The 13,887-nt window shown below is 40.0% G+C and overlaps 1 protein-coding gene across 2 annotated transcripts in view; it reads right to left on the bottom strand.

Annotated features, from left to right (window-relative positions):
* The window catches only part of LOC129831624 (contactin-5-like), an 804,231-nt gene that overhangs the window by 690,172 nt on the left and 100,172 nt on the right, over positions 1–13,887 (bottom strand). The window contains exon 2 of one of the 2 annotated variants that reach the window (XM_055894962.1): positions 12,039–12,243. The exons of the other annotated variant lie outside the window; for it this stretch is intronic. The gene's annotated coding sequence lies outside the window, so the exon portion shown is untranslated. The remainder of the gene's footprint in view (positions 1–12,038; positions 12,244–13,887) is intronic. 2 annotated transcript variants of the gene reach the window in all.

Genomic DNA, 13,887 nt, shown 5'->3' with positions numbered 1-13,887 from the left:
TGTTGAATGCTAACTCTGCTAACTGTGCTAGGCTAGCGCTTGACTAGAATCAATGCTGCCTTATGCTAGCTTCTGTTGTTAGCTAATATAACGATATATTGTGTTTTCGCTGTAAAACACTTCAAAAATCGGAAATGTTGGCTTTATTCACACGATATCTGTCTTTCATTAGTTATCCACCATATGTTTTTCTGAAATGTTTTATGAGGTGTAATTAGTAGCCGACGTTGGTGTATGTATTTTCTCTGGCTACTCCCGGCTGGATTCAGACTCCAGCTATGTATTAGCATTTTTGGGTAGCATCAATGTAAAACTGATTTATAGCTAAAATATGCACTTTTTATGAACAAAACATAGATTTATTGTGTAACATGTTATATGACTGTCATCTGAGGTAGTTTTTTCTGGGCTCTTTAGGTTGGTTTTAGTTTATTTCGGTTGGTTGTGCATGCTACTTCAATCATAATTCATACTTCATAATCATAATTCATACGTGTCTGTCCACTTTTGTATTTGGTGGTGAGCTAACATAAATATATGTGGTGTTTTCTCTGTAAAACATTTAAAAAATCGGACATGTTGGCTGGATTGACAAGATGTTTATCTTTCAAATGCTGTATTGGACTTGTTAATGTGTAAAAGTTAAATATTTTTAAAAAATAGATTTTGAATTTCGCGCCCTGCAGGGGTGTCATTTTCGGCCGATTTCGGGCTTGCATCCCAAACAGGATAAACAAATTGACAACAGAATTTCAGCTTATAGGGCAGGACACTCAACAAGCACTTACACAAATGACTGATGATTGGCTGAGAGAAATTGACAATACAATTATTGTGGGGGCTGTCTTGTTAGACTTCAGTGCAGCTTTTGACATTGTTGATCAGTCTGCTGCTGGAAAAAAGTATGTGTTATGGCTTTCCACCCCCTGCTATAATGTGGATAAAGAGTTACCTGTCAAACAGAACACAGCGGGTGTTCTTTAACCTTTTGCCAATAGGTGGCGCAATTAGCATTTTTTATTTCTGAGTGTCACCAAATTAAACTGCCTCGTGCTCAATTCTTGATCGTACATTATGCATATTATTAATTCTATTGGATAGATAACACTTTCTAGTTTCTATAGACGTTGGAATTTTGTCTGTGGGTGACCCAGAACTCTTTCTACAGCGAAATCCATGACAGGTACTGCGATGGTCTGAGAGCGAAGCTCTGATTTCAGATCAGTTTTGAAAGTCTCTGTATATCCTATGGAACGACATGAACTGCACCCGCCTTCCCCTGGATGTCAGTAACCAATGAGAAGTGGAATGGGCTTTCTGCGTAGCTCTCAGAGGTTATAAAACGCGAAGGAGTGAGGGTAGCCCCCCTTTCGACTCTTGCCATTACGCAGAAGAGGACCTCGGGACGCCATTTTCAGAGGCTCGGTTATCAACGTGAAATGTATCTGTCTGTAATTTAATTCGATATAGGAGTTAGAAACATCATAACGTAGTTAATCTGAACCGTTTTATAGCAATTTAGATCCGTTTAGTGCGATTTTGAGGCATTGCTTTGTTATGCACTTTCAAGCACCGGGCACGTTTATGGGTCCCGGTCGAACGTTAGTGGTCATTTCGACGGACAGAGGACATCTTTCGACCAAAAGAAGATTAGACCCAAGAAAGGATGCATTGCCCAATAATCTGATGGAAAATCACCTCATAGTAAGAAATATTTAATATGATAAATCGTTGTTCTGTCGAAATATTTTAAACGCATAATCCGCCATTTTGTTTGCTATAGCTTCGCTTGGCGAACCCTGTATTGCACAGTAAGGATAATTTTAGAAATGTAAATCAGCGATTGCATTAAGAACTAATTTGTCTTTCGATTCCTGTCAACCCTGTATTTTTTAGTCAAGTATATGATTAGCTTTCAATTAAACTAGATCACTATGAAAGATGGCGTCCGACATGTTCAGGCTTGATTTGCTACTATTTTCATTGTATAACCACGTTTTTTTATGGCTAAATATGCACATTTTCGAACAAACAATATATGTATGTTGTAATATGATGTTACAGGAGTGTCATCGGAAGAATTCTGAAAAGGTTAGTGAAAAAATGTATATCTTTTGGCGATGTTTACGTTATCACTCTCTTTGGCTAGAATCTATGCTCTGGTAACGTTTGCATATGTGGTATGCTAATATAACGATTTATTGTGTTTTCGCCGTAAAACACTTAGAAAATCTGAAATGTTGTCTGAATTCACAAGATCTGTGTCTTTCCATTGCTATGCTTTGTCTATTTTTATGAAATGTTTTATGATGAGTAAATTGGTCATACACGTTGCTCTCTATAGTAATTCTAGTCGCTTTGGTGAGATTTGTGTTGGTGGCTGCAATGGCAAACTATGATTTATACCTGAAATATGCAAATTTTTCTAACAAAACCTATCCTATACCATAAATATGTTATCAGACTGTCATCTGATGAGCTTTTTTCTTGGTTAGTGGCTATCAATATCTTAGTTTAGCCGATTTGGTGATAGCTACTGGTGTTGGGAAAAAATGGTGGACAAAGAAAAAGGGTGTCTTTTGCTAACATGGTTAGCTAATAGATTTACATATTTTGTCTTCCCTGTAAAACATTTTAAAAATCTGAAATGGTGACTTGATTCACAAGATCTGTATCTTTCATTAGGTGTCTTGGACTTGTGATTTAATGATATTTAGATGCTACTATTTAAATGTGACGCTATGCTAGCGATGCTAATCAGTGTGGGGGGTTGCGGGGGATCCCGGATCCGGGTTTCAGAGGCAGTAAAAGTTAATGGAGCCTATCAAATTGTATCCAGTTAGAATCAGGAATTCCCCAGGGTAGCTGTTTAGGCCCCTTGCTTTTTTAAATGTTTACTAACGACATGCCACTGACTTTGAGTAAAGCCAGTGTTTCTATGTATGCTGATGACTCAACACAATACACGTCAGCTACTACAGTGACTGAAATGACTGCAACACTTAACTTCTCTAGGGTAAGGGGCAGCATGTTCACGTTTGAATGAAAAGCATACCCAAATTAAATTGCCAGTTACTCATCCCCAGGAGATAACATATTCATATTATTAGTAGATTTTGTTTGAAAACACCCTGAAGTTTCTAAAACTGTATGAATCATGTCTGTGAGTATAACATCACTTATTTAGGAGGCAAAACCCCGAGGATAAACCATTCAGTTTTCTTTTTTGAGGTCACTGTCTTTTCAATGTGTTTTCATTGGGAAACCAGATTTCTAAGTGAATTGCTTGCAGTTCTTACGGCTTCCACTAGATGTCAACAGTCCTGAGAAATAGGTTGAGGTTATTCCTTTGTGTAATGAAGAAATACGGACATCTTGAATCAGAGGCACTCAAACAGAAGGCATGCTACATATCGTTTTAATCCTGTATTGAACACATATCATCCCGTCTTCAATTTTATCGATTATTAACATTACAAAATACCTAAAGTTGTATTACAAAAGTAGTTAGACATTTTTGGGCAAAGTTTACATGTAACCTTTGAGATATTTTGTCGTCACATTTGAGCAAGTTGGAACTTGTGTTTTTCTGGATCAAACGCGCCAAATAAATTGACATTTTGGATATATATCGACGGAATTAATCAAACAAAAGGACAATTTGTGATGTTTATGGGACATATTGGAGTGCCAACAGAAGAAGCTCGTCAAAGGTAAGGCATGAATTATATTTTTATTTCTGCTTTTTGTGTCGCGCCTGCTGGGTTGAAATGTTTTCTCTCTTTTGTTTAATATGGTGCTATGCTCAGATAATAGCATCGTATGCTTTCGCTGAAAAGCCTATTTGAATTCTGACATGTTGGCTGGATTCACAACCAGTGTAGCTTAAATTTCCTATCTTTCTTGTGTGATTTAATGAAAGTTTGATTTTATAGTAATTTTCATAGTAATTAATTTTTATTTGGCGCTCTGCATTTTCTCAGGCTTTTTGCCAAGTGATACAGTCTTGCCTAAACTCAGATTTTTGGATATAAATATGAACTTCACCCAACAAAAAATACATATATTGTGTAACATGAAGTCCTATGAGTGCCATCTGATGAAGATTATAAAAGGTTAGTGATTCATTTTATCTCTATTTCTGCTTTTTGTTACTGCCCTCTATAGCTGGAAAAATGGCTGTCTTTTTCTGTGACTTGGCTCATTGTTTGATTTGCTTTCGTCGTAAAACCTTTTTGAAATCGGACACTTTGGCTGGATTTACAACAAGTGTAGCTTTAAAAAGGTGTAAAATACTTGTATGTTTGAGGAATTTAAATTATGGAATTTCTGTTGTTTTGAATTTGGCACCCTGCAGTTTCACTGGCTGTTGACGAGGTGGGACGCTACCGTCCCACATACCCTAGAGAGGTTAACAAAGAGCTCCAGTTAGTTTCAGAGTGGGTGGCAAGGAGTAAGTTAGCCCTAAATATTTCTAAAACTAAGAGCATTGCATTTGGAACAAAACCCTAAACCTCAAATAAATCTTGTAATAAATAATGTGGAAAAAGAGCAAGTTGAGATGACTAAACTGCTTGGAGTAACACTAGATTGTAAACAGTCATGGTCAAAAAATAATTATGCAGTAGTAGCTAAGATGGGGAGAAGTCTGTCTATAATGAAGCAATGCTCTGCCTTCTTAACAACACTATGAACAAGGCAGGTCCTACAGGCCCTAGTTTTGGCGCACCTTGACTACTGTTCAGTCGTGTGGTCAGGTGCCACAAAAAAGGACGTAGGAAAATTGCAATTGGCTCAGAACAGGGCAGCACGGCTGGCCCTTGGATGTACACAGAGAGCTAACATTAATACTATGCATGTCAATATCTCCTTGCTGAAAGTGGAGGAGACATTGACTTCATCACTGCTCGTATTTATGAGAGGTATTGACGACATGTTGAATAAACCAAGCTGTCTGTCTAAACTACTGGCACACAGCTCGGGCCCCCATGCATACCCCACAAGACATGTCCCCAGAGGTCTCTTCACAGTCCCCAAGTCCAGAACAGACTATGGGAGGTGCACAGTACTACATAGAGCCATAACTACATGGAACTCTATTCCACATCAAGTAACTGACGCAGCAGTAGAATTACTTTAAAAAAACAGATAAAAAAACACCTTATGGAACAGCGGGGACTGTGAAGCAACACAAACATTGGCAAACACACACACACATAATAACTTACGCACTATACATACACATGGAGATGTAGATACGTGGTAGTGGTGGAGTAGGGGCCTGAGGGCAAACAGTGTGTTGTGAAATCTGTGAATGTATTGTAATGTTTTAAAATTGTAGAAACTGCCTTATTTTTGCTGGACCCCAAGAAGAGTAGCTGCTGCTTTGGCAGCAGCGAATGGGGATCCATAATAAATACAAATACAAAAAATGTGCTGCAGTGGAATATATGACTGTTAATGTGCCTCAGTGGAATACATGACTGTTGATGTGGAATACATGACTGTTAATGTGCTGCAGTGGAATACATGACTGTTGATGTGGAATACATGACTGTTGATGTGCTGCAGTGGAATACATGACTGTTAATGTGGAATACATGACTGTCAATGTGCTGTACTGGAATACATGACTGTTAATGTGCAGCAGTGGAATATATGACTGTTAATGTGCTGCAGTGGAATATATGACTGTTAATGTGCTGCAGTGGAATATATGACTGTTAATGTGCTGCAGTGGAATATATGACTGTTAATGTGCCTCAGTGGAATACATGACTGTTGATGTGGAATACATGACTGTTGATGTGCTGCAGTGGAATACATGACTGTCAATGTGCTGTACTGGAATACATGACTGTTAATGTGCTGCAGTGGAATACATGACTGTTAATGTGCAGCAGTGGAATACATGACTGTTAATGTGCAGCAGTGGAATACATGACTGTCAATGTACTGTAATGGAATACATGACTGTTAATGTGCTGCAGTGGAATACATGACTGTTAATGTGCTGCAGTGGAATACATGACTGTTAAAACTTGTCAATAGGGGGCGCTGTTTTCACTTTGGATTTTTTTTTACCCAATTTAAACGGCCTCGTACTCTATTCTAGATCATACAATATGCATATTATTATTACTATTGGATAGAAAACACTCTCAAGTTTCTAAAACTGTTTGAATTATATCTGTGAGTAAAACAGAACTCATTTGGCAGCAAACTTCCAGACAGGAAGTGAAAATTCTGAAAATGGGGCTCTGTGTCAGGGTCTGCCTATTCAACTGGCTTATATTTATGGATCTGTATGCACTTCATACGCCTTCCACTCGATGTCAACAGGCAGTGGAAGGTGGAATGGGGTGTCTAGCTTGATCTGAGGTCGAACAAGAGCTTTTGGAGTGGCAGGTCAGCCATTTTGTCAGTTTTCCAAGGCGCGAGAAGGACCTCGACATTGTCTTCTGAAAAGCGTTCGGTATACACGGCGAATATCTCCGGCTCTGATTTTATTTGATACATATTAGAAAAACATCATAAAGTAGGTTAGTTTTATCAGTTTATTCACGTTTAATGGGACTTTTGGAATTTTCCGTTCTTTGCGCCAAGAGAGGATGGGAATGTTCGCGCCACAATGCTAGCCAAGGTTGCTAATTCGACAGAAGAAATGGACATTCTAAAACCAAACAACGATTTATTCTGGAAATAGGACTCCTTGTACAACATTCTGATGGAAGCTCAGCAAAAGTAAGAAAACATTTATGATGTTATTTCGTATTTCTGTGTAAAATGTTGATGCCTATTCTCCGCCGTATTGGTGAGCGCTGTCACACAATAACCCAAGCTGTATGTTGTGGTAAAGTTATTTTTAAAAATCTAACACAGCGGTTGCATTAATCTTATGGCTGCAAGGGGCAGTATTGAGTAGCCTGATAAAATGTGTCCATTTCAAACGGCCTCGTACTCAATTCTTGCTCGTACAATATGCATATTATTATTACTATTGGATAGAAAACACTCTCTAGTTTCTAAAACCGTTTGAATTATTTCTCTGAGTGAAACAGAACTCATTCTGCAGTACTTTTCCTGACCCGGAAGTTCAAAGTCTGAAATCGATGCTCTCTTCCTCTTCCTGTCTATAAATGGGCACAAGAGTTATTAGTATACATGCACGTCATACACCTTCCTCTGGGTGTCAAGAAGGCTGTGAGAGAAGAAATGAGGTGATTATCTCGATCTGGGATGGAATAAATCCTCTTGGAATGACGTGTACCCCATTTCCGGTTCTCTGAAGAACGCGATTTGGACAGTGGGGTTGCCTTTTGTTTTGCTGACTAGGCGACTATTATTTCCGGCTTTGATTTTATTTGATACATGTCACCATATCATCGTAAAGTATGTTTTTTCAATATAGTTTCATCAGATTATTGACATTTTTTCGGGAGTTTTGCCGTGTTCCGTTCTCTTCCGTTTGTTTACATGGAGAGATCCGTGCAACCCGGCTAGCGCGCTTGCTAAATGGAGAGAGAAAGTTGCCATTCTGAATCCAAACAACGACTCATCTGGACAAAGGACACCTTGTTCAACATTCTGATGAAAGATCAGCAAAAGTAAGACCCAATTTATGATGTTATTTCATATTTCTGTCGTAGTCGCCGGCGCCCAAGTGTTTCTGGCTATTGTGCTAAGCTAATATAACGCTACATTTTGTTTTCGCGGTAAAACACTTAATAAATCGGAAATATTATCTGGCATCACAAGATGCCTGTCTTTCATTTGCTGTACACAATGTATTTTTCAGAAATGTTTTATGATGAGTAATTAGGTATTTGACGTTGGTGTCTGTAAATATTATGGCTGCTTTCGGTGCAATTTCTGAATGAAGCTGCAATGTAAACTATGATTTAAACCTGAAATATGCACATTTTTCGAAAAAAAACAACATATGCTATACAATAAATATGTTATCAGACTGTCATCTGATGAGGTTGTTTCTTGGTTGGTGGCTATTTATATCTTTATTTGGCCGAATTTGTGATAGCTACTGATGGAGTCAAAAACTGATGGAGTAATAAAAGTTGAGTCTTTTGCTAACGTGGTTAGCTAATAGATTTACATATTTTGTCTTCCCTGTAAAACATTTTAAAAATCGGACATGTTGGCTGGATTCACGAGATGTGTACCTTTCATATGCTGTATTGGACTTGTTAATGTGTGAAAGTAAAATGTTTAAAAAATATATATTTTGAATTTCGCACCCTGCACTTGAAGTGGCTGTTGTCATAAATGTACCGACGTCGGGCTTGCACGCCAAACAGGTTAAGAACCAGTGTATCTTTCATTTGCCATACAACAAGTATTTTTATGTAAAGTTTATGATGAGTTCTTTGGTCAGATTAGGTGAGTGTACAAAATATCTCCGGACATTCTGGGGAAATGTTGCTACGTATTCACAATGTATAACCACGATTTGCAGCTCTAAATATGCACATTTTTGAACAAAACATAAATATGTTGTATAACATGATGTTATAAGACTGTCATCTGATGAAGTTGTCCAAAGGTTAGTGATGAATTTTATACCTATTGCTGGTTTTTGCGAAATCTATCTTTGCGGTGAATAAATGCCTTTGTGTGTTTGGCTATTGTGGTAAGCTAATATAATTCTATATTGTGTTTTCGCTGTAAAACACTTAAAAAATTGGAAATATTGGCTGGATTCACAAGATGTTTATCTTTCATTTGCTGTACACCATGTATTTTTCTTAAATGTTTTATGATGAGTATTTATTTATTTCACGTTGCTCTCTGTAATTATTCTGGCTGCTTTGGTGATATTTTTTATGGTAGCTGTAATGTAAAACTATGATTTATACATAAAATATGCACATTTCCGAACAAAACATAAATGTATTGTATAATATGATGTTATAAGACTGTCATCTGAGGAAGTTGTTCAAGGTTTGTGAATAATTTCATCGCTATTTTGTCGGTTTTGTGAAAGCTACCTATGCGGTGGAAATATGGTGAAAATATGCGGTTGTGTGTTTGGCTATTGTGGTTAGCTAATAGAAATACATATTGTGTTTTCGCTGTAAAACATTTTAAAAATCGGAAATGATGGCTGGATTCACAAGATTTTTATATTTCATTTGCTGTATTGGACTTGTGATTTCATGAAAATTATATTATATGATATCCCTGTCCCGTTAGGCTAGGCTATGCTAGTCAGCTTTTTGATGAGGAGGATCCCGGATCAGGGAGGGTGGTGAAGTAGAGGTTAGTAGACACAGACTGATCTCTGATTCACAACACAGACTGATCTCTGATACACAACACAGACTGATCTCTGAGACACAACACAGACTGATCTCTGATACACAACACAGACTGATCTCTGATCTCTACTGCAATATCTTGACTTTGTTGTTCTTAAGCCATTTTGCCACAACTTTGGAAGTATGCTTGGGGTCATTGTCCATTTGGAAGACCCATTTGCGACCAAGCTTTAACTTCCTGACTGATGTCTTGAGATGTTGCTTCAATATATCCACATAATTTCCCTGCTTCATGATGCCATCTATTTTGTGAAGTGCACCAGACCCTCGTGTTGCAAAGCACCCCCACAACATGATGACCCCCCCCCCGTGCTTCACGGTTGGGATGGTGTTCTACGGCTTGCAAGCGTCCTCCTTTTTCCTCCAAACATAACGATGGTCATGATGACTAAACAGTTCTATTTTTGCTTCATCAGACCAGAGGACATTTCTCGAAAAAGTACGATCTTCGACCCAATGTGCAGTTGCAAACCGTAGTCTGGCTTTTTTATGGAGGTTTAGGAGCAGTGGCTTCTTCCTTGCTGAGCGGCCTTTCAGGTTGTGTCGATATAGGACTTTTCTTACTTGTATATAGATACTTAAGTACCTGTTTCCTCCATCATCTTCACAAGTTCCTTTGCTGTTGTTCTGGGATTGATTTGCACTTTTTGCACCAAAGTGCGTTCATTTCCAAGAGACAGAACGCGTCTCCTTCCTGAGCGGTATGATGGCTGCGTGGTCCCATGGTGTTTATACTTGCGTACTATTGTTTGTACGGATGAACGTGGTACCTTCAGGCGTTTGGAAATTGCTCCCAAGGATGAACCAGACTTGTGGAGATGTCCAATTTTTTTTCTGATTTCTTGGCTGATCTCTTTTGATTTTCCCATGATGTCAAGCAAAGAGGCACTGAGTTTGAAGGTAGTCCTTGAAATACATCCACTGGTACACCTCCATTTGAATCAAATTATCTCAATTAGCCTATCAAAAGCTTCTAAAGCCATGACATCATCTTCTGGAATTTTCCAAGCTGTTTAAAGGCACATTCAACTTAGTGTATGTAAACTTCTGACCCACTGGAATTGTGATACAGTGAATTATGAGAGAAATAATCTGTCTGTAAACAATTGTTGGAAAAATTACTTGTGTCATGCACAAAGTAGATGTCCTAACCGACTTGCCAAAACTATAGTTTGTTAAACTTCTTATGGCTGCAATCCCAGTAACGGGATCGATATGACAACAGCCAGTGAAAGTGCAGGGCGCCAAATTCAAACAACAGAAATCTCATAATTAAAACTCCTCAAACATACATGTGTTTTATACCATTTTAAAGGTAATCTTGTTGTTAATCCCACCAAAGTGTCCGATTTCAAATAGGATTTTCAGCGAAAGCACCGCCAACAATTATGTTAGGTCACCGCCAAATCACAGACAAACACAGTAATTTTTCCAGCCAAAGATAGGAGTCAAAGCACAAATAGAGATAAAATTATTCACTAAGCTTTGATGTTCTTCATCAGATGACACTCATAGGACTTCATGTTACATGTATTTTGTATGTTTTGTTTGATAAAGTTCATATTTATATAAATAAATGTGAGTTTCCTTTGGCGTGTTACGTTCACTAGTTCCAAAAACATCCAGTGATGTTGCATAGCCACATCGATTCAACAGAAATAGTCATTATAAATGTAGATGATAATACAAGTTATACACATGGAATTATAGATATACCTCTCCTTAATGCAACCGCTGTGTCAGATTTCAAAAACACTTTACGGAAAAAGCAAACCATGCAACAATCTGAGACGGCGCTCAGAACAATAGTCAAATTAGCCGCATGTTGGAGTCAACAGAAACCAGAAATTACATGATAAATATTCCCTTACCTTTGATGATCTTCATCAGAATGTTCTCCCAGGAATCCCAGGTCCACAATAAATGCTTGATTTGTTCGATAATGTCCTTTATTTATGTCCAATTAACTACTTTTGTTAGCGCGCTTGGTAAACAATTCCAAAGTCACGAAGCGCGTTCCCTAAAAGCTGACGAAATGTCCAAAAGATCAGTAATAGTCAGTAGAAACATGTCAAACGATGTATTGAATCAATCTTTAGAATGTTGTTAACATAAATCTTGAATAAAGTTCCAACCGGAGAATTACATTGACTTCAGATGAGCGATGGAACTGAGCTCACTCTCATGTGAACGCGCATGGTCAACGAATGGTCAGGTCATGGCAGACCTGACTAATTCCCCTCTCATTCGGCCCCTCTTCACAGTAGAGGCATCAGACAAAGTTCTACAGACTGTTGACATCTAGTGGAAGCCGTATGAAGTGCAAACTCATTCATATCTCGCTGTGATTTCAATGGGATCTTGGTTGAAAATCGATCAGCCTCAGAATTTCCACTTCCTGGTTGGATTTTTCTCAGGTTTTTGCCTGCCATATGAGTTCTGTTATACTCACAGACATAATTCAAACAGTTTTAGAAACTTCAGAGTGTTTTCTATCCAATACTAATAATAATATGCATATATTAGCAACTATGACTGAGGAACAGGCCGTTTACTCTGGGCACCTCTGTGCACCTTTCATCCAAGCTACTCAATACTGCCCCTGCAGCCACAAGAAGTTAACAAGAAATTTGTGGAGTGGTTGAAAGATGAGTTTTAATGACTCCAACCTAAGTGTATGTAAACTTCTGACTTCAACTGTACCTGGCTGACCGGGATGTCGACGGTGAAAATAGGCGATGAGTGCCGGGTCCAGGATGTCTTTAGCAGGGACCCAGCACCTCTCCTCCGGGCCAAAACCCTCCCAATCAACCAGGTACTGGAAACCGCTGCCCCGTGGTCGAACCCTCAGGAGGCGTCTCACCGTATACGCTGTCTGGCCATCGATGACCCAGGGGGAGGGATGGGCCTGGAAACAGAAGACAAAGGACTGTAAGACACGGGCTTAATCCTAGACACAAGGAAGGTAGGGTGAATATGGAGGGTACGGGGTAACACAAGATGGACAGCAGTGGAACTCAGGACTCTGGAGATAGGAAAAGATAGATGATTCCTGGAGTTGGTCTTGAGAATAGCCGATCTGGCAGAGTCCTGTGGCAGAACTGGAAGTTTGTTCCGGGCATACTTCACTCAGACCAGTTGACTGCTCCAGGTAGTGGGGCTGGTTGAGACCAGGCATCTTAAGGTGGTCTCCAGGTCCTGATTAGTTCGCTCCGACTTGCCGTTTGATTGGGGATGGAATCCAGAGGATAGACTGGCCAATGCTCCAATAAGGGTGCAGAACGACTTCCAGAACTGAGACGAGAACTGAGGATCCCGGTCAGAAACCATAACCACCGGGAGACCATGGATCCGGAATACGGGCTGCACCATGAGCTGGTCCGTTTCCTTGACAGAGGGTAGTTTAGGGAAAGAGATGAAATGAGCGGCCTTAGAAAACCGAAACACCACTGTCAGAATGACGGTGTTGCCATCAGACGGGGGAAACCCAGTGACAAAGTCCAGAGAGATATGGGACCAGGGACGATGAAGGACCGGTAGTGGCTGAAGCAGGCCAGAAGGAGCTTGATGTGGAGTCTTTTTCTGGACGTACACCGTTAGGATGGGTGTTGTTGTGAATCGATGCTTCATGTCCACAAAGGCTTTGTTGACAGCAGGAGATCATTTGAACGGTACTTTGGGAGAAAATGAGTGCCGAGAGGGGGGCCACCAGGGTGCTGTAACCCCAAATGAAACGGAGGTAGAAGTTTGCGAAACCAAGAAACCGTTGCAACTGCACCCTGGACGTAGGTTGAGGCCAATCCACCACTGCTTTCACCTTTCCAGGATCCATCTGGACATTACCCTCAGCAAAGACATATCAGAGAAAAGTGATTGGAGAGAGTTGGAACTCACACTTCTCGGCTTTCACGAACAGTTGGTTCTCCAGGAGGCGCAGAAAGACCTGCCTGACATGAAGAGCTGAGTTCTTGGGCAGATCGGGAAAAAAACAGAATGCTGTCAAGGTAGACGAAAACAAAACGGTCCCGGAGCACATCGTTTACCAAAGCTTGAAAGACTGCGGGGACGTTGGTGAGTCCAAACGGCATGACATGACACTCATAATGTCCGCTAGCTGTGTTGTCCACTCATCCCCTTCGCGTGTCCGAAACAGGTGGTAGGCATTCCGAAGGTCCAACTTGGAAAGAATTATTGCCCCTTGGAGAGGTTCAAAAGCCAAGGAGAGGAGTGATAATGGGTAATGATTTCTTTACAGTAATATCATTCAGTCCCCGGTAGTCAATGCACGGATGCAGGGTCTTGTCCTTCTCCACAAAGAAAAACCCTGCGCCGGCAGGAGATGCAGACGGACGGACGGCCCCAGTAGCCAGAGACTCCTCTATGTACTCCTCCAGAGCCTTGGTCTCCGGCCCGGATAGAGAATATAGCCGACCCCAAGGTGGTGTGGTGTCTGGGAGAAGATCAATGGCACAATCATAAGGACGGGGTAGGGAAGTAGGGAAGTTGCACGTGCCTTACTGAAAACTTCAAGTAGGTCATGGTACTCAGTGGG

The sequence above is a fragment of the Salvelinus fontinalis genome, chromosome 33, assembly GCF_029448725.1.
Source record: "Salvelinus fontinalis isolate EN_2023a chromosome 33, ASM2944872v1, whole genome shotgun sequence".
Lineage (NCBI taxonomy): Eukaryota > Metazoa > Chordata > Actinopteri > Salmoniformes > Salmonidae > Salvelinus > Salvelinus fontinalis.
Note: the sequence above shows the minus strand (reverse complement) of the source record. Positions and strands in the feature narration are given on the sequence as shown.